The sequence below is a fragment of the Mauremys mutica genome, chromosome 2 (genome assembly GCF_020497125.1).
Source record: "Mauremys mutica isolate MM-2020 ecotype Southern chromosome 2, ASM2049712v1, whole genome shotgun sequence".
In the NCBI taxonomy this organism is placed as follows: domain Eukaryota; kingdom Metazoa; phylum Chordata; order Testudines; family Geoemydidae; genus Mauremys; species Mauremys mutica.
In genome coordinates, this window is record NC_059073.1 from 9269131 (window position 1) to 9290475 (window position 21345).

Genomic DNA, 21345 nt, shown 5'->3' on the forward strand with positions numbered 1-21345 from the left:
CTTGGGAAGGGAAAAAAAAAATCCATCCCACATGCCAGCTCTCCCTCACTTTCTTCTTTGCAACTCAGCGCTCTCATGTGGCAGGGCAGGACGGCTGAGGGAACTGGGCTCAGGTTTCTAGGTCACTGGCTCACTCTTGGGGCAGGGTGAGATGACAGAGAGTTATCATTCGGTGACTTCTGGAGAACGAGTTGGTTGGCATCAGTCCAGTTCCGGGTGAACAGGTACTCGTACTGCTGGGCATGGGGGCACCGAATGGGCATTCTATAGAGCAGTGGTTCTCAGGGACAAGAACATCCATCTATGAGAACACAGTAGCTAAACGCATTTGGCATTCGAAGCCATTGTATGCTGAGGTTACGATACAGCCTCACCTACGCCTACGAACTGCAAGGCCTCAAAGTCAAAATCCCTTTTTATTAGCAACAAGGGAAAGAAAGACAAAGCAATCGCACACCAAACATACCTCCAGACTGCCGTCTTCCACTGCTTGTAGGCTTTGCTTTCTCACTGCCCACTCTCCCAGGTTATAGTTTTAAGAGCGTTCCCAGCCTGCCCTGCTTTTAAAGGGATAGCAGCCTCCTATCACCAAAGCAATGGGCCTGACCCACAGCCCAGTCAAGTCAATGGGAGTCTCTCCAGTGCCCCCAGTGGGCTTTGGAGTTGGTCCTACGTACTCACTGTGGGAGCAGGGATGACGAGGTGAAATTCTGAATGAAGAATGGATGAAAATAACCTCCAGCAACGTGCTGCAGTCACCCCCTAGTCCAGCAAAGGGAGAGAAGAGCTGGGTGTTTTCAGTCGCAGGGTGGAGCTACGTTACTGCAGAACCCATTGCACACACAGTGTGCTCAGCCTTGCATCTCCCTGACACTTCCACTTAAAGGAGAGCACTGGTCTCATGTGCCTGAAACACTCACCTGAACTAGCCAGAGCTCCCCCGAGAAGGAGACTGGGGCAGTGCAGGGTCACGTTGGAAGCTTAGGGCTTGTCTACACTACCCACCGGATCGGCGGGCAGCGATCGATCCAGTGGGGGTTGATTTATCGTGTCTAGTCTAGACGCGATAAATCGACCACTGAGTGCTCTCCCGTCGACTCCGGTACTCCACCAGAACGAGGAGCGCGAGTGGAGTCGATGGGAGGGCGCCAGCCGTCAACTTACTGCAGTGAAGACACCGTGGTAAGTAGCTCCAAGTACGTCGACTTCAGCTACGCTATTCACGTAGCTGAAGTTGCGTATCTTAGATCGACCCCGCGCGGTAGTGTAGACAAGCCCTTAGCTGTAGCGTCATGTTGGATGCACTCAAGCATTGTAGGATGGGGCATTCCATTTGGTGGGAACCTGTCACCCCCATCCTCCTCCTCCTCATTAGCACAGTCACTATTGTTTTCCACTGATGGGGTGATTTCGCTCTCTATTAAGTCCACGTGGATGGGAGTTTGTCATGTTTTTATGTAATGTATTTATCACACTCTAGGCTTCGCCAGGGGATGGAAGGTCAGTCTGGGTAGGCCAACTGTAGCAGGCAACATGGGCTCAACACAGCTCACACACAGGCTGGAGCATGGCGGATCTGCTCGGTCCCTCAGGCAAGTTGTCCCCCTCTGCTCATTGCAACTGGTTCTAGCTTCCACTTGGTCTGCCAGAGGGAGCTCGGTGTTCCACCGCTGAGAACGAGGCCCCGGACAGGACTACAACTGCCTGGTAAGAGAGTTCTTGCCCTAAAGATCAGCGGGGTAGCCGTGTTAGTCTGGATCTGTAAAAAGTGACTATACCCACTGCGTCTGACGAAGTGGGTACTCACCCACGAAAGCTCATGCTCCAATACCTCTGTTAGTCTATAAGGTGCCACAGGACTCTGTCGCTTTTTACTTACCCTAAAGAGTGAGCAATGTCAATACACCTGCCAGCCAACTGAAGAGTCACTAGCCCCCTTTTACCAATGGGGGAGCTGAGGATGTCAGTGAAGCGGTGCTGCTTTACACCAGCTCAGGATTCGGCCCCTAGGATGCAGCTGAGAAGACGCCCGTTCGCTCACCAGTGACAGGGTCCCTGGCGGGTGGCAGCAACCAGTGACGGCAGTAACAGGTGCATAGTCCATGCAGCGAGCGCCGACCCGATAGCACAAAGCCAGTCCAGCTATGAGCTAACTCATTCCCAGCTGAGCTCTAGTCAGCAGCAGACAGGCATCCCCCCGCATGCATGCTGCCTATGCAGTTCTCGGTGATTGGCAGAGTCCAGGGATGTAGGGTGAAACTCACCCAGTGCAGAGGGCAGGATCGAAAATGGGGTAGCACTTGGGGCCCAGGGTCTTGAGAGGCACCTTAGAGACCCTTCCCCACTACGTAGACATGGCTGGGCAGGGTGAGGAAAGCGTCAGAGGCGTCACCCGTGGAGGGGCCAGTAGGGATTGAACCCAGAACTTCTGCAGGCTGCGTTAAAGGCCGTAGCTTGGTTAGGGCCATGGCTGTGGCAGTCTCTTTAGGGCAGTCTGTAGCCTCACCACGAGAAGAGGCTGGAGACGTACATGGTGTAAAGGGGGCAAGCACTTGCACCACCGCCGCCTTGGCTGTTCCCGTTCAATGGACAGAGGACGTCTGTGTCTATCGGCCTTTCACCAACACTTACATATGAGCTACCCCAAGCAGCGGAGCCTGAAGAGATGGGGAAGGAGGGCAAGAGCAGAGAGGCTATGGGGCTGAGAAGCAGCGTGGCTAGTGCCGTGTTTTGTGACAAGCAGTCCATGGGTCGGCACCGGCCCCTGAGATCTCCCAGGAAGGCAGCAAGCTGGTCCCCGGTATCAAAAAGGTTGAGAAACACTGGGCTAGTGGATAGGGAACTAGCCAGGGAGTCAGGAGACGGGTGGGCTCTTCCCAGCTCTGATCTAGCGTGGGCCGGTCACGTCACTTCTGTCCCCCCCTCCTCCCACCCATCTTGTCAATGGTACATCCACTGAGGATGGGTCTGCTTCCTACGACGGGCACGCACCACTCCGAGCATGAGGGGAGCCCTGACATTGGCGCGGGCCTCTAGGCTCTATTAACAGCCGGTCGTAACATCAGCAAATGGCAAGCAGCTGCCAATTACAATGGCCAGCAACTGATCAAAGCCAGCGCACTCGAATGAGCCGTTCCACACAGCTGCTTTGATTGCCCATCCCTAGGACGACACCTCAGCCCACGAGACGGCGATTGGCTTTTTAATTGAATTAGTTCCATTGACTGGGTGCATCTCTGCATTCCTCTTTTCTACCTCCCTTCCTTCCTGCATCCTCCTCCTCTCTCAGTTCCTCCCGCCGCCTGTACAGGCAAATCGCTCCCTTCATTTGCATCGCTAGCGTGGTCCATTGTTCCCGCTCCGCAGCACTGGCGTGTCACAAGGGCTCTGCACAGGGCTGTACTTTAATTTACAATTTCCATTGCTTTGAAGCTGACATTTTCCATTACAGCGTAAATGCCTCTGCCCTGATGCCTCTCACATAGAGACCTGAGTCCAGGCACTGAGTAAACCACCCACTTTGTCTCTCTTTTCCTTTGAGCTTCGGGCTGGGTGGGAGAATTCCAACGCAAATGCCCAGCATTGCAGGGAGTGGTGGTTTGGAGTCTACTTCTAGGGCACGGCCACCCCACCCGCCTGCTACAGCCATCTCCTAGCCTCTGTGGACCTGAATGACAGTCACACGCCTCCTTAATTCCCAGATGCAGGATGCAGCACACATTCCCATAGCACTTGTGGAGCTAGGACCTGGACACTCACCTAAAGAACTGTGGGTATGAGTTTAATGCGAACTTTGCCTGCGTAAGGACTGCAGAATTTGTCCCACAGAGAATAACAGTATCTAGAAAGCTTGGCCTGCATGGCACTATCTTCTCTTTCCTTTGTGCAGCGCCTAGCGCAACAGGGCCCTGTGCTCGGTTGGGCCCATAATTCATATAATAACTATTAATAATAATACACTCTCGACAGACCGGATGAATAAAAGGTGGAAGACTGAACGAATCAGTCAAAATGTATAGATGGGAGAACTGAGGCTCAGCAAGGTTAAGGGCAAGATCCACTAAGGGATTTAAGCACCTAACTGTCCTTAAGACCAAAATCTGAAGCCTCAGAACCCACTTCACTGCCTCCTACCCCTGCCTATCTTTCTGCAGAGAAAGCCCCCTAATTTCTGCCCATGGGCACATACACAGCTGCCTCCCTACCACCACGCACCTACATGCTGGCAGGAGTCACCACCTTGGCATTCCCCAGCAGGGCCAGAGCCAGCCGAGCTCAGGGGCTGCCTTGGAGCACAGTGGCAGGGTCAGCCAGGGACTCTCCCGCCTCAGAGGGCAGAGCTCTGATCCCCAGACTACAGAGTCAGTCTGACTCTCTCTCTCACCCAGTGACCACGTAAGTGCTTCATACACCGTGGGACACTTCAACACAGGCATTTCAGAGAAAGCCAACCCCCAGGTACCCCGCTCTCCTGGGAAGCTGAGATTCAGGCTGCTGCTCTGAATTGGGCAGACTGGAACCGGATTCTCCCACACGCTGGGCAAGTGTGCCAGCCACTGGGCTGCGGACACAACTACTGTCTTCTTCTTCGTCTTTTTTTTTTTCTTTCAAGAAAGGGCTGAGCCAGCCAGTGGCAGGGGGACAGAAAAACGGCCCCCAGTGCAGGTTTTCAGCTGCCTGAGTGGGCAGGAACACACAGTGTTCCAGTAGCGGCGCTAGCATGGGTTCATTATCTCCCCATCTCTCCCACACGCCACAGGTCCCTGCTGGGGGCTCATTTCAGCACCACCAGCCCCTGGCTGCTGCCGCCGGTGGCTGGCACCAGCCTCTCCCAGCTGGCTACGGGCAGCCCAGGACAGGACTATGAGCAGCTTTCCTGCCCTCTCTAAATAACAGCCTTGGCCCCTGCCGCCTTCACTGCGTTCCTCACCCACCCCTGCTGGCTCGAGGGTCCCTGGCGCCGAGACGCGTCGCCGCAGATTGCAGCAGGAGGGCCTGGAAGGCGGAGCAGGACGCCGGTTCGGCCATGCTCCCAGCCATGGGAAGTAGCTGCTGCTGCACGGGCGTACGGCGTAAAGGGCATATTGGTGCTGTGACCGGGCACATTCAGCCCAGCCACTGCTCAGTCTGGCATTATAGAGGGGCGGCCAGGCCAAATTCCAATGGCATTCCGACCCTGGCACCAAGTGCCGGATGCGCTGCTCCAGCCTGGAGTTCAGGTGCCAGAGCACCACTCCAGGCCACTCCAGCAGCACTATGCCTCCGGCCTTCTAAGGGGCCTTGCGTGGGCCCCTGTGCACGAGCCGCCCCTCCATCAGTGGGCCTGGCTTAGGGGCCTGATTCCAGGAGGGGGTCACTGCTGTGAATCCCAAGCAAAGGGAAGCGTTTCCCTCTGGTCCAGAATTAGGTACCTAACTACCGTTGAAGCTTGAGGCTCAGGCATTTCCTATGGGCTAACTTCGGCAGCTCCCCACTCAGTGTGCCGGCTTCTGTCAATCCCATTCTTGGGCACCCAACTTTCCCCATGCCTTGTAGAGGGAGCCTGGCGCCTAATTCTACCAGGTAGCCTGACCTCTTAAGTCAGGCATTAAACCACTGAACCTAAGTCTTCTTTGTGGAGCTAGCCAAAGTGGCCTGCCTGAGGCCACTCACAGCAACACTACGGTAGAGCGAAGAACTGAACCCAGCTCTCCTGGGTCTCTGCCCAGTGCCTGAGCCAGGACATCGTCTTTCCCAAAAGGATCTGGTTTTACTCCAGTGCTATTAGGGGGCTGGAGCACATGACTTATGAGGAGAGGCTGAGGGAACTGGGATTGTTTAGTCTGCAGAAGAGAAGAATGAGGGGGGATTTGATAGCTGCTTTCAACTACCTGAAAGGGGGTTCCAAAGAGGATGGATCTAGACTGTTCTCAGTGGTACCTGATGACAGAACAAGGAGTAATGGTCTCAAGTTGCAGTGGGGGAGGTTTAGGTTGGATATTAGGAAAAACTTTTTCACTCGGAGAATGGTGAAGCACTGGAATGGGTTACCTAGGGAGGTGGTGGAATCTCCATCCTTAGAGGTTTTTAAGGTCAGGCTTGACAAAGCCCTGGCTGGGATGATTTAGTTGGGAATTAGTCCTGCTTTGAGCAGGGGGTTGGACTAGATGACCTCCTGAGGTCCCTTCCAACCTTGATATTCTATGATTTTATGATTCTATTCTATGATGCTGTTATCATGGTCAAAGAAGAACCCAAGCTCTTGTTTTCTCTCTCTCACCGTGTCTCTGTGAATGAGCTCTGGAATTACAATGCTACTCACACTGTCTGTGTGCTCAGTGCAAGCTGCTGGGTGCTAACAGGTCTTTACGCATGCCCTGGAATGTAAAAGTCAATCTCGGCTGACCGGATGACCTCACACTCGCTAATTACCTGGTTTTTGGAGCCTCTCCAAAACAAAACAAAACCCCAGCTAGGCAGCCCCATCCGCAACAGGTGACAACGCCATCAGCTAAGAAGCCCAACTGCCTTTTGTAGCTGTTTGGTTCTCTCAGACCATCCTGATTCAACTGGAGTCATTCTGGGGCTGGGGAGTTATCATGAGCATTGATGTGCAGTGCCACATTGATCGGTTTTGGTTGAAAAATCCACATTCCAATGTCTTTCCTGCTCCGAAATAGAAAAACACTTTATAGTTGTGTGGCTCAAACAAAACCGGTAGCGCAAGCAATTGATTGCTGTGGCCTATCTTACATGAATGCGTCTTCGGCTGCAGTGTTGATTTCTGTTGGCTGTTACTATTACGATTCTATTCCGTAGAGGTTCGTAGTCACACTTAATACTGTGGTAGCTGAGTACTTCCAGGCGGGCATTAAGCAACGTGACTACACATCAGCCACATGTTTATTGGTTCACCCGGGCTTTCTTTTCAAGTCAGTGGTGGAGTCCGTTTGGAAAATGAACTTGTCATATTTAAACTTTCTAGGTGTTTCCACTGGGTTGAATGTATGTACTCGGGTGTTACCTGATTTTTGGCACTGATTCTTCATTGCCTTGCCTTGAAGCACCTGGCATTGGCCGCTGTCGGAAGACAGGCCACTGGGCTAGATGGACCTTTGGTCTGACCCAGTATGTAGAGCCCAGTGCAGATACAAATGTATACCCATGGATGCAGCTATCTGCAGATATAATTCAGGACTCTCCTGGGAACTGCAGCAGTGAAAGGAGCAGAACATGGAGCTGCTGCTCCCAGGAGCCAGCTCACGATGCTGGCAGCTCCTCTGGTGAGGCTGTACCACCCCAGCCCTGTCCACTGGGGTGGGCACCTGTCTCACTGGCAGCTGTCCCTGGTTGTGTTCTTGCATTCAAGCAGCACGCACCCCCTCTGACGCTCTGTACCTTGGGGGAACCCCCGGCACCCCCATGTTCAGCCTTATAATATGATTGCATGGTATCCAATGCAAAGTTTGTCATGTCAGGTGTCTTCGGAAGGCTCATGATGTACTGAGCATAGTTGTTACGCTAATGTTATAGGTTATAATTTCATGTATATACTTATAAGGCTGAAAATGTGTCCTCCACAGCTTAAAGCAAGCCCAGGGGAAAACTCTCTAAGAGCAGAGGGGCAGTTCACACCTCATCAGGGCATGTAGGGGACAAACCCAGCCCAGCCTCACAGGAACAAAGGACGCTGGCCTAGGCAGCAACAAAAGGATCCGTTGGACTCTCGAGTGAGTCACCCCCTTCCTTTGGGCAGTTTGGGACTGCAATGAGGTAATGCTCACCTGACACTGAGGGGCGGGGGGCAAAGCCAAGAGGAAAGAAAGGACACGATAAAAGGGAGAGACTTTGCCATGCTCTCTCTCTTCCACCTCCATCTACAGACACCACACCCAGGGGTGGCTCCAGGCACCAGCACGCCAAGCACGTGCCTGGGGCGGCAAGCCGCGGGGAGGGGGGCGCTCTGCCGGTTGCCGTGAGGCCGGCAGGCAGGTTGCCTTCGGCAGCATGCCTGCACAGGGTCCGCTGGTCCCGCAGCTTCGGCGGACCTCCCACAGGCAAGCCGCCAAATCCGCGGGACCGGGGACCTCCCACAGGCAAGCCGCCGAAGTCAGCCTGCCTGCCGTGCTTGGGGTGGCAAAATGCCTAGATCCGCCCCTGACCACACCAAGCGACTGAAGCCCTGATCAAAGGGGAGAGCCTGGCTGAAGGGAAACCAGCCAGCCTGTGGTGAGAAGCATCTAAGTTTGTAAGGCTACTGAAAGTGTTAAGATCAGCTTAGAGTGTGTTTTGCTTTTATTTCATTTGACCAAGTCCAACTTGTTATGCTTTGACTTATAATCACTTAAAATCTATCTTTGTAGTTAATAAATCTGTTTCTTTATTCTACCTGAAGCAGTGTGTTTGGTTTGAAGTCGGAGGTTCCTAGGGTTGTGTCTGGGACTGGAGATATTGGCTAGTGTCATTCGGTTGCACAATCCAAGGAGCAGCTTACATGCCAGAGGCTGTGCGTGAACAGCTCAGGAGTGGGGGTTCTCACAGCAGAGCAGGGCAAGGCTGGCTCCCCGAGTCAAGGATTGGAGTAACCTAGCTGCTCATTGGTCCAGATAACACCAGAGGGGAATGTCACCCCCGCCCCAGACAGGAGACGCAGACAGCTGGGTGTAAGGGAGGGTGATAGGGCTGGGGGAGGTACAGACAGGCTGTCTGATATGGGGATGTAGGCATTCCAGATCTTTGAGGAAATGACCAACCACAGGGTTGGCAAAAACGGAGAGTCCAGATGCTCCCAGGAGAAAGGCTGAGATAGCACCGAGGTGAACCCTTATGGAGGATGCTGCCAGGCCTTACTGTTTCAGGTGCAGAAGGTACTCTAATATGAGAGGTACAGGTCCCTGGAGAGGGGGTATATGATGCTGGTCACACCAACAAGTAAATCTTTTCCACTTTGGCAGATATGTGGCTCTAGTGGAGGGCTTCCTGCTGCCGGGTAGGACCTCCCTTACTTGTTCTGAGCACAGAAGCTGCCCCTGGAAATTTCCACTACTTGCATCCAAAGAAGTGGGTATTCACCCACGAAAGCTCATGCTGCAAAACGTCTGTTAGTCTATAAGGTGCCACAGGATTCTTTGCTGCTTCTACAGAGCCAGACTAACACGGCTACCCCTCTGATACTAGAAGCTCCATAGGGCTCAGTCATGAAGCTTCCAAGCCCTGAGGGTGTGATAGACACCATCAGAGGTCAGGGTGATGGAGACCACCGTGGTCCTGAGTGATCATGTCGGGGAGGAGAGGCAACGTGACAGGGCATCCGCTGACAGTTCCAGGACAGTCTGAACAAAGCTATGGAAATGTGACGAGCTTGCAAAGCAAGACCCCCACAGGTCCAACAACCGTCACTGGCGGTAAGAAGGAACTGAGAAGGCGCCGGGTTATCAGGGTCCTATATTGAGCGCCATGAAGGCGCTACTCCAGGGGGCTCCACAGCCGACCCAATGGGTGCTGCTAAAGGAAAAACTTTCCGACGACTATGCACACAGTGCACACCCACCTAACTGGAATTGATATGGGCAATCACGCGAAGAAGAACCTAATTTCAATTCGCTTTGCATAGCTGTTAATAGCGACACAAGGTGCAAAGCAATAGACTTGGGCCCTATTTAGAGAAGTCCTGCGTCTACTGTATGTATGAGACTGTGAAGACTATACCTCTGTTTCGATTCTTCTACTATTTATGTATTTGGGAAGTTTTAACAGATTTACAAATCCTTGCCATGTAAATAGCAGCAACAAAACAATGATCACTACAACTGTCAGCTTTTATTGAAAAAGACATTATATAGTAGCACGGTGATCAACTCTCGCTATGTAACAAGGTGTTACCATATTACAGAGTGTACAACCATACTACACCCATGTCATGTCTAGTGATTTTATTACACAGCGTGAAAGTAATCACATCTCAGGCTGTGAGCTGGCTATATCCCACACAGTCAGCTGAGATGGGAATGATCATTTCTTGGATGGGCGAGGTCCAGGTTAAACACCCATGTACTTGATAGCTTCTAAGGTCAGAAGGGACCATTACGATCACATAGACTGACCTCCTGGAGGGCACAGGCCAGAGATGTTCCCCCAGATAATTCCCATTTGAACTCAAGATTATCTGTTAGAAAAACATCCAGTCTTGACCCAGCACTTCCCTAGGAAACGTTCTTCTTTGTGAGCTAGAACTGATGGTCAAGTTTTTTGGATAACATCAGACAACTGACGTCTTGCCCACTCATGATCAATAAAGATCCTATGTCTTTTTGCACAAGATCTGGGGAGTTAGCCCCAGCATCCTGGCTCTATTTTGTCTTGGGAAAGTATGTTTGGTCTAAAAGTGGCGCTGTTTCCACTGGATGAATTTATCCATCACGTTTGCCCTTAAGCCGTTCTGTAGCATCGTTACACCCCCCCTTAAGTAGCAGTCCCATTTTATCCCAAAGCTGCATTTTTAGAGGCAGACATAAGAACATAAGAATGGCCGCACTGGGTCAGACCAAAGGTCCATCTAGCCAGAGGGAGTGAACCCAATAGGCAATGATCAAGTGAGCTCTTTCTCCTGCCATCCATCCCCACCCTCTGACAAACAGAGGCTAGGGACACCATTCCTTACCCAGCCTGGCTAATAGCCATTAACAGACTTAACCTCCATGAATTTATCCAGTTCTCTTTTAAATGCTGTTATAGTCCTAGCCTTCACAACCTCCTCGGGCAAGGAGTTCCACAGGTTGACTGTGCGCTGTGTGAAGAACTTCCTTTTATTTGTTTTAAACCTGCTGCCCATTAATTTCATTTGGTGGCCCCTAGTTCTTGTATTATGGGAACAAGTAAATAACTTTTCCTTATCCACTTTCTCTACATCACTCATGATTTTATAAACCTCTATCATATCGCCCTTTAGTCTCCTCTTTTCCAAGCTGAAAAGTCCTAGCCTCTTTAATCTGTCCTCATATGGGACCCGTTCCAAACCCCTAATCATCCTAGTGACTGGCGTTCCCTCCCCCAGAGAGGTAACCTCAGCGCAAGAGGATACCCTCTCACCATCTGGAAGGAGGGTCCCCCCTCTGCTCCCGTTGACTGCTCTGCTTCCCTGGACCTTTCATCCTCCTCAACAGCACAGGGGCTGTCTGAGCGGAGGTGGGACAATTCTACAGTGTTTTGGAAAGCCTCAGCAACATACCTCTCTGCCTCCCTTAGCTCCTCCAGTTCTGCCACTCTGGCCTCCAAAGCCCGTACGAGGTCTCTGAGGGCCAGGAGCTCCCTGCACCGAATGCACACATACGCCACCCGCCCACAGGGCAGGTAATCATACATGCTGCACTCGGCGCAAATAACTGGATAGCCCCCACTCTGCTGCTGGGCTTCTGCCTGCATTGTCTCCTGCAGCTACCTAGTTAATGAAAGGGTTTTGTTTAAATCAAGAAGTTTTGAATATAGTTTAGTTTACAGGTTTTAAAGAACGACAAGTGAACCTTGCCCCCCCTTCCTACTCCTCTTCCAAACGCCCTGTTAGCAGCCCTGGTCGCTTGCGCACTGCTTTATAAAGCCCTGGTCTTGTTGATAGCCCCGCCCACTGACTAAGGCTCAGCCAATTAACAGAGGCTTCTAGCTTTCAAACCTTACTTTGAAGCTCACAGCCTCCAACTGCCAGCCACAGCACATGGTCCTTCAATCAACCAACCAGACAGACAAACACAAGCTCAGCACACAGCAAGTAACCCCCAAACACAAACACACACTACAGACAGCCGCTTACCCCAAGGGTGCTGTATTTGCTCCTCCTTCACCTGGAGAACTTCCTTGTGAAACTCCCTGTTAGCAGCCCTGGTCACAAAACTCAAAGTATTATTATGTATTGAGTACTTGTCAGGGCATTGACAACTGTGCAGTCTAGCGAGGAAGGTCCCAGCCCCAAGGCACTTACAGTCTAAGTAACTGACAGGGTTCCTCTGTGAATCATAGACTCAGTGTTAGACGGGACAACAAAGGGTATCTAGTCTAACCCCTTGCCAGGATGCAGGATTTGTCGTGAGCTGCATTGGTATCCTTGGATGAACTGCATTGTCAGTCCTTATCTGAGGTGTGCCACGTTCTATAACTGGAAGGGCTGTTGCTTTTGGCTTGCTGCGTCTTTGTCACCTTGCATTTCACTCAAAGTTTCCCTTTCTTCTCCAACAACGAGGTCAGGAGAAAAGAAGGCAGAGGAAGAGCTCTGCCTGGGAAAGTGGAAAGCCTGTAGCGCGCTCTGGTTCTGGATTTCCATACGCCCGAATACACAGAATGCTACGGTGTGTTTCCATTGCACTGGGCTTCTGGAGCGCTCATTCTGAAGCATGTTGTAAAGTAGGCAAGCTAACATTACCAGCCTTTAACAGCAGAGGAAACCAAAACTCAGTGGGCAAAGTGACTTGCCCAAGGCTAAACACAGTGGCAGAGACCGGGACAGCACCAACTCTCCCACCTGGAACTCTGGGTAGCAGGGACAGATGAAACCCAAATCACATTTGAGTGAGAAGTCTGACTTCAATGAGCTGCACCCATTTACACCCCCTGGGGAATAGGCCCTATGACTAGTGATGGCTTTGCCCCTACCGTGGATGATGTTGTCAGCAGAAGGTAGCACTCATCGAGTAGAAATCGCAGGGTAGCCGCGGTAACACTGGTAGCGGCAGTGGAGGCACGACTGAGCCATGCCATGTACATACCGATTGGTTTTACGTGGGCTTGTCCTCAGTGTGGTTCAGCCACGCCTCCACTGCTGCCACTAGTGCAACCATGGCTACGCTGCAATTTATACACGTGTGCACACACGCAGGGGAATCACACATATGTAGCCAAAGCCTTAGTGCGCGTGGTCATTGAAAAGCACTTACAGTGAGGAGTTAAGGAGGCAAATCCCACCCTGCTGGGACATCACTCATTTCACTGGCCTTACACTAAAGGAGGGGTTTCTTTCACTGGTGCAGTCTAGGGCTCCATCATTTCAGGAGTGGCTGGCCCAAATCCTTGCTGCTCTTCAGCTTTACTATGGAATTAAAAAAACAGCTGAGTTTTTGCTTGCTGCCGAGTTTCTTCCTCGTTTGGGGGGACAGGAATCTGGTTCTGCTTCTTTCTGCAATGAAAGTTCTCTCCCATCAGCCACCTGGCATATTTTCTGAGCTGGGACTCTTGCTATCTTTTGTCCATTAATAACGTAACCCTTCTGCCAGGTGGTGTCGGCAGTCACAAGGGCTGGGTTCAGTATCTAGGGGTTCCTCTTCACCATACAAATCAGAACCGGCTCAAGCCCCCAGCCAGTAACTTGGGAAAACTACACACCACCCCCGGGCACCTCTCAGAGGCAATCCTTCCCCATTTGCAAGCAGGGAGTCTGTGTTTAACCAAAAAAAAATACTTTTATTAACAGAGAAAGGGAATCCAGGCTTAATCTAGGAAAATACTACAACTAGGGTGACCAGATGTCCCGATTTTATAGGGACAGTCCCGATTTTTGTGTCTTTTTCTTATATAGGCTCCTATTACCCCCCACCCCCATCCCGATTTTTCACATTTGTTGTCTGGTCACCCTAACAACAACCACGATTCGAAAGCATATAACCACAAGCAAACACCCACCCCACAGAACATCGGGCAGTGTCCTTTGCCTCAGTTTCCCACCTTGTGGTGTGAAAGTCCGATGAAAGAATGTCCCTAATGACACAGCATGTCCACTTCCCTCCACTGCACCCCACTCACACTTGGTTGTCCTTGGTTAGCAGAGACCCAGAGCTCAGAGGTGCCTTCATGTGGGTCGACCTCGCCCACTCTGCAACTAGCTCATGGCTACTGCCATTGTTATTATCTCCACCTCTGTGTGCCACTTGTGTGGCTAGCTCAGCTGCCGCTCACGCCCACGTCCGCGAAGCCACCTTCTGATGTTCCCCCACTTAGCCCAGCGCTCGGTGATTTCAGCTCCCAGCAATTTTAAGGAACATCTGCACTATTGCCGCTTTGTTTTCTTTTCCCACAACACTGCCCCCACACCAGACCTTAAGGTTACCCTTGTCAAAGTCAGACTCAGGACTCACAATTTGTCACACCCCTCTGTTTATTAGCAAAAGCGCTCTGCTAATACACCCAGAAAATGTGAGCGCCATACAAGGCTCAAACCACCTTATTTATACAGATTAAAGGGTGTGAAATTAACAAGATGATGAAGGGAGCAGAACTGATAAGTTTACCTGGGGCTAGACACATATCTCATGTCCTTATTAACTCTCACCAATCTCCTGTTAATGTCCCACCATCAGTTTAAGTGGATCCATTGTTCAATACCTTAATGTTCCTCTTCCTGACAACTTTATCTCAACATTCCTGCCTGTCATAGGTTTCACCCCCACTCTGGACTTTAGAGTACAGATATGAGGACCTGCATGTGAACCCCTAAACTGAATTACCAGCTTAGATCAATATGCTGCCACCATCCAAATATTTGAGTCATTTGGAAAACTCTGTCTTCCCCCCCAAAACCTTCCCCTCCCCGGGTAGCCTTGAGAGACTCCTCCACCAATTCCCTGCTGAATACTGATCCAAACCCCTTGGATCTTAAAACAAGGAGGAATTACTCATCCTCCCTCCCTTTTTTCCCCCACCAATCCCTGGTGAGTCCAGATCCAATCCCCTTGGATCTAAAAAACAGGGAAAAAATCAATCAGGTTCTTAAAAAGAAGGCTTTTAATTAAAGAAAAGAAAGGTAAAAGAAAAAAACCCTCTGGGAGATAGCACACAAGCTGATCTCACAGACAACAGATTTAAAACACAGGATATTCCCCTGGGCAAAATCCTTAGTATACACAAAAATACCCAAATTTGATTATTCCCCTAATGCCAAGACAAGTTACAAAAGAAAATAAACATAAATCTATTTATTTCCTTCCTTCTTACTCACTACTCTGATAAGAGGCTGATTCCTTGATATTTTCCACTCCGGCCCAAACTGAAACTGACTCTAAACAAAGGAAACTTTCTGCCTTCCTTTTGAAACATCTTGTCCCCTCATTGGTTCCTCTGGTCAGGTGTCAGCTAGACTAGGTGAACTTCTTAACCCTTTACAGGTAAAAGAGGCATTAACCCTTAACTATCTGGTTATGACACTGCCTAAAGGAACATACAGCATTTCTTTAATTCATCTACTTCTGCAATATAATTCATTCTACTTTCGCACCCTCTAGACTGCATCATCATCAGTGATTGCAGCTCTGCCCATCACTGAACAGAAACAAAGACTCACAGTTGAGTCCAACCAGCTCTTTGAACACTTGGGCAGGGAAGAATTCAGCGGCTTCAATTACTCTTTAGGCAAAGGATATGTCTACACTGCCATCAAACATCCGCGCTGGTCCGTGTCGCTTGATTCGGGCTGGTGGAGATCAGGAGGTAGGGCCAATAAAATTGCAGTGTGGAAGCTTGGGCTGGAACCCACCTTCTGGGCTCCTCACCACTCATGGGGTCCCAGCGCCTGGTTCTAGCCCTGCTCCAAACGTCAGCACTGCAGTTTGATAGCCCTGCAGCCCGAGCCCCACAAGCCCGGGCCAGCAGGTGTTTATTGCAGTGTAGACATATCCTTAGTGTTCCCCTAGACAAGCCCTAAGACTCCACGGACCACTTTTGGGCTTCACTATGGATCCTCCTCCCTCCCACCACTGGCTTAACAGGTTTATAAAGTAATTAAAATCTGAACTGTAGTGATTTGTAACCCAACTCTAGCCCAAACTGATCACTTTGGCAAAGCAGCTCTGTCTGCTGAACACCTAGGCAGAGAGGGTGTGTCTATGCAAATACAGTCTGCTCCTGAGGTCTTTTCCCCTAGTGTGTCACTAGATGTCAGGGGCGAGCTTATTCAGCCCCTGCTTATAATAACATTGCTGAATTTGGTGATAGTCAAAAATGCCAGGTTAATTGCCCTAGAGACTAAAATCCTCTGTGTACCTACAGGGCAGATTTGCAGTGCAAGCATCCCAACGCCACCCTCTCTGCATTCTCCTCTGCAGGGACCTCCTCTGGGATTACAGAAGGCAGTTCCGGCTCCATGGCCCATTCAGTCCTCAGGCTCCGGGCTGAGGTTAGCAACAAGGTGGCTAGGAAATGAGCCAAGCCAAGCCAACCCAATTCATTGCCCATGGGCCACCGAAGGGCCATCCGATGTTACCAGCTACCCTCCTTGTGATACTTGCCATGCTAATGGGGAGGTTTGACATTTATCTGCCAAACTGTACATGCATAGACTGCTCACTTTTTGTCCTTGAGTATTTTACCCTTAGCAGGATGTGTAAATTTTGAGACTAAAATGAGCCATTATCATCATCTAGTCTGACCTCCCATATTGCACAGGCCAGAGAATTACTTCTGAGCATCTTGCACTGTCTTTAACCATCGCAGCTGAGGTATGAAAAGCTAGGCTAACGCAACAGTGCTTCAGCATGAGGGAAGCTTGGACCCTTGACACTACAACAGATACAGACGTTCGTTCCCTGGAAGCCTCTGAACGAAAGCAGGTCTGAGCGCAGTCGGTACCTGGGCTGGAGCTCAGGGTGGAACCCTAGACCCCTCTCCGGGTTGTCTGTTGAGAACCACTTTGAAGGATTTTCTATTTGTCTAGCCAAGCGGCAAGGTCGGCTTCCTGGGGGAGGGGCTGACTTCTTCCAGGGATGCTCAAAGGAGGGAAAATGAGCCAGGACAGGATCGGGGCTCTCCTTTCTCCCTCCTCTGCTTAGTACTTGCCACAGCCAGATTCTCAGCAGCATATAGTCAAGGCTGGAAGCTAAATGCTCAGAAATTAATGCCTCACTTGCTGAATCCAAAGAGAAATGACCTGCCAGGAGAGTAAAATGAATGATTATTAATGAACAGCCTCCGTTATCCACATGATTGAAATCGGTTGGCCTAGCTGCCCCGATTTAACCTTTTGCACCAGCAACCCAGTCTAAAAGGTGCTATGGGAGACCCAGGGGCCTTTCCCCTGCTTTGGGGCAGGAGTGAGCTGAGAAAGTCGGAGGGATCTTGGCCTCTTCAATTTCACAGTGTTACTTACCAGCAAAATGCACAACTAGGGTGACCAGATGTCCCGATTTTATAGGGACAGTCCTGATTTTTTGGGTCTTTTTCTTATATAGGCTTCTATTACCCCCCACCCCCATCCCGATTTTTCACATTTGCTGTCTGGTCACCCTACACAGGGCTAACCTGGGCTTTGGCTTACCTCACTGTAAATCTGGCAGCACTCCAGTGACTCGGGTGGAGTTACTCCAGGTTGCCACCAGAGCAAATAAAGTCAGAATTTGGTCCATACCGCACGGTTCAGACTAATGTCGGCAGCTGAAGGGCCAGGACCAACAGACGAAGCTCTTCACCCAGAGCAAGAACCAGCCCGAGTCCGTTAGCCAGAACCTCCACCTGAACCCAAACTCTGATCCTTTGTGGTGATTTTACAAGGCCAGAGCTTCAGCTGGGAAAAAGAGCAGGGTGCCCCCGAACGCACTGATATACAGAGACCCCCATTGACGTCAGAGAATACTGGCTCAGGCTCTGAGGCTACAGCTCAGATTTTAATTACTTTATAAACCTGTTAAGCCAGTGGCGGGTGGGAGGAGGATCCATAGTGAAGCCCAAAAGTGGTCCATGGAGTCTTAGGGCTTGTCTAGGGGAACGCTAAGGATACGTCTACACTGCAATAAAACACCTGCAGCTGGACAGTGTCAGCTGGCCCGGGTTTGTGGGGCTCGGGCTGCAGGGCTATCAAATTGCAGTGGTGACATTTGGAGCCTGGCTGGAACCCAGGCTCTAGGACCTCATGAGTGGTGAGGGTCCCAAATCGTGGGCTCCAGCCCGAACGTCTACACGGCAATTTATTGGCCCCATGGCCTGAGCTCCAGTAGCCCAAATCAACCGACACGGCCCCGCAAGGGTGTTTGATGGCAGTGTAGACATATCCTGGGTTTGCAGCAATCTGGGGTGTAAATCTACGTCGCCCTATCCTGCCATGCACTGTGGATCCTGGTGCCGTTCACCAGAAGTCCCACCATGTGCTTTGAACTACCCAACTTGGAAACAGGAGCAAGGTCCACACAGAGTTAGTGTGCGACAGGCTAGGGAGGGGTAGATTCACACCCCACTTTGCAAGCCCTTAATGAAGCCTGCAGCCACCTGCTCCTTGAAATGAATTGCAAGAAGAGAATGAAGTGGATCAGTTTCAGGTTTGGTTGCTAATGAACTTGATCAATTACTCACTCCAAATGTGTCTATCAATGAAAATAGGATAAACAACCATTACACTTTGCAGCATGGTCCAGTGGCCTCCAGGACGCCTGGGTTCTATCTCCAGCTCTGTCACTCACCTGCTATTAGACATTAGGCAAATCCCTTCTCTGGGCCTTAATTTCCCCATCAGTAAAATGAGACTGATATAAAGTGCTCTGAACGCTATTGATGGAATACATTCTGTCATTAAGCATTAGTATGACTGAATACATACAGTCGGGATCAACAATACTATGCATATATGCATATTAAGGATGGCCACTGTGAAGTGGATTTCAGTCTTGCAAAGTTCAGGTGGGCCTGGGTTACAGAGAAGAGTAAACCACCATGAAGCACATGCCTCTGTTCAACAATCGGTCATTTCTTTGGTATTGCTTTTTTCCATGACTACTGCACAGTTTTACCAAGCCCTGGATACCCCTGTCATGGTGATGCTGGATTTAGCCCTTCTGCCCGTCATTTGCCGTTTAAGAGTACAAAGTTTTCTTCTTATAGCATAACAAAGACATTATTCCAAATGGAGCCGATAGGTCTGCTCTCGTCTGGCGATGAGAGATTTCCCAGAGTTTCCTTTCCAACAGGCTACTGTGCTGTTGACTGATCATTCATGTGGCCAGCCAGTTATGAAAGCCAGTGCAAAGATGGTCTGTCTTAACTGGGCGTTACCTGGACACTGCACCTCCCTCGGAGTTGAGGTTCTTCTCAATTTTAGGAAGACACCTTCAAGGTTAAGGTGTTTTCTGGAGCCCGTGTTAGTCTAAAGTGTGTATGTTCACGTGTGCACACATAAGTGCCTGGCCCCACATTTGAGTGCTTATTTCACAAGTGATTTGCTTTTTCTCTGTTTGACTGGAGAGCAATAGAAAACTCCCACAAATGGAACATTCTCTTCCATCCCCTCCTCCTTTTGGGGGCACAAAGGGCAGTGAGAAACACTCCCAGCCTCCTCCACTCAGAAATAACTATGATTGGAACTCGCCCCACCTCCGCTATACAGCAAATGGCATAGGGGAGTTTGCAGAAGACAGAAAGAGATGGGCAGTAAAATCCCTGGCGCAAATGCACAAGTGTAAATTACAGCTTCTTCTGGTCCCTTCAGTATGTACATTTCCCCCATCTCTTCCTCACTTAACCTGACACTCACGCACCAAGCTGCAGCATACACTCCTGCCCTTCCATTGCAGGGTCTCTAAGGTAGAGGGGCTGAGGTAGAGAATTCCCTAGCATTTTGTCCCCATCGTGGTTAACCTTGCCATCAGCCTAGGCTTTAATCAAAGCTAGTAAACTGACCTTCTGCTAATGATCCTTGTTTGGCCTCCACTTCGCTAGTGGCCGGCCATGTCCAAGACTCAGGCCTTGCAGCGCTCTCATACTTACCTGCCACCCTCCCCATAATCGCTCCAGAAACTGCTGCCCCTGAAATGCTGCACAGCTAACCAGACAAAAGCCGGAGCTTAGTCTTTACTACAACTCAGGCTGTGGTCCCCCTACCCACTTCCAGCGAGTAATGCGGACCACACGATTTCACAGGACCCGAAGAAGTGTTTCCAATGCCTCTTCGGAGTAAGAACCTGCAGCAGATCTGAAATTTAGGGGCAGTATTTAGGATCATTTGGCCAGAGTGGCACTGTATGTTCCCTCATTCACCACCTTAGTGGGAGGCGGCATGTCCTAGTGCACAGGGCACTAAATAAGGCCTCAGGAGATCTGCAGTCTCTTCCAAGCTCTCCTCTGTACCTCAGGCAAGACGGCCTATGTTTCCCTTTCCCATCTTCTCTTTGTTTAGATTATACAATTGCTGGGGCAAGATCAGCTTAACACAAAGCTGATCTAACACAATAGGGCCCTCTGTTTAGTTGGGATTTCTATCAAGTGTGTCCCAGTAGCTATCAAGAAAGATGTCTTCGATCTACAAAATCAATACAGCACAGCTGGCTTCAGTGGCAGGTTTCTTCATGGGGCTAATATGCCTCAACATTGTGCTGGAGGGCATCTGTAGGCATGAGAGACAGTTTTAGTCTCCATGGCCTATTCACCCTTCATGATGAGAATGCCAGTGAATGGGATAATTAGTGTTAATGGAGCAGGGCTAGTGTTGGCTTTGGTTTGTTTGTGGAGGGAACTGAGGGTGGAAAGTGGCACTAAGAACTGGCCTGAGACCCTAGTTCATCCGGTGCAGGCCCCCAAACACCCAGCCAACATTATTAGCATTTGTCATTAGCTATTAGCATTTGTCACATAGGATAGATACAGCATCACACATCTCTAGGGCTTTGATTCAGACTTGGTCCAGCGTGGCTGCTCCCAAGCTCCTGACCTACCCGTCACCCTGTCTCCAAACCTAAACTCTATCAGTTGCCTTAGGAACATGGACTCAGAGGGAAAAGAACAAGTTTCCCCATTGGAAGAGAATCCCCAAAACTCAAGGAACTAAACAATAGAATCATAGAATATCAGGGTTAGAAGAGACCTCAGGGTTGGAAGAGACCTAGTCCAACCCCCTGCTCAAAGCAGGACCAACACAAATTAAATCATCCCGGCCAAGACTTTGTCAAGCCGGGTCTTAATAAGCCTGTCCATTTTTGCCTCGGGTGGGTTGGTGTCTTTATCCCCTTCCCTAACTTTAGCCATCATAGTTTGGGTCCCTGCATGGCAGCTACTCTCCTTCAAGTGGCGGATGGGACACTCTCCACGTTTGTTCGGTGCTGCCCCTTCAGTGACTAGACAGACAGCGGTTCAGTGGTAGGGCTGCGGCAATAAGAAAGGAATCAGCATTAAGCCACAGTCTTTATACCTTTAAGCATGGACAGTCTCACACTTGAGCCACCTTGGGACCATCATCCTGGCACTCTTCCAACAATCTGCCAATAATGGTGTCATTTGAATACTGATGTTATCAATGGCCAGTATCATTGTGCCACATGCTAACTCCAGCTGGATTGATGTGACCTTAGTTCATAAAGACCTTTGAGGGGACCATACACTCAGCATGAAAAAATGGAAATTTCCAGTGTCTTTGAAGAT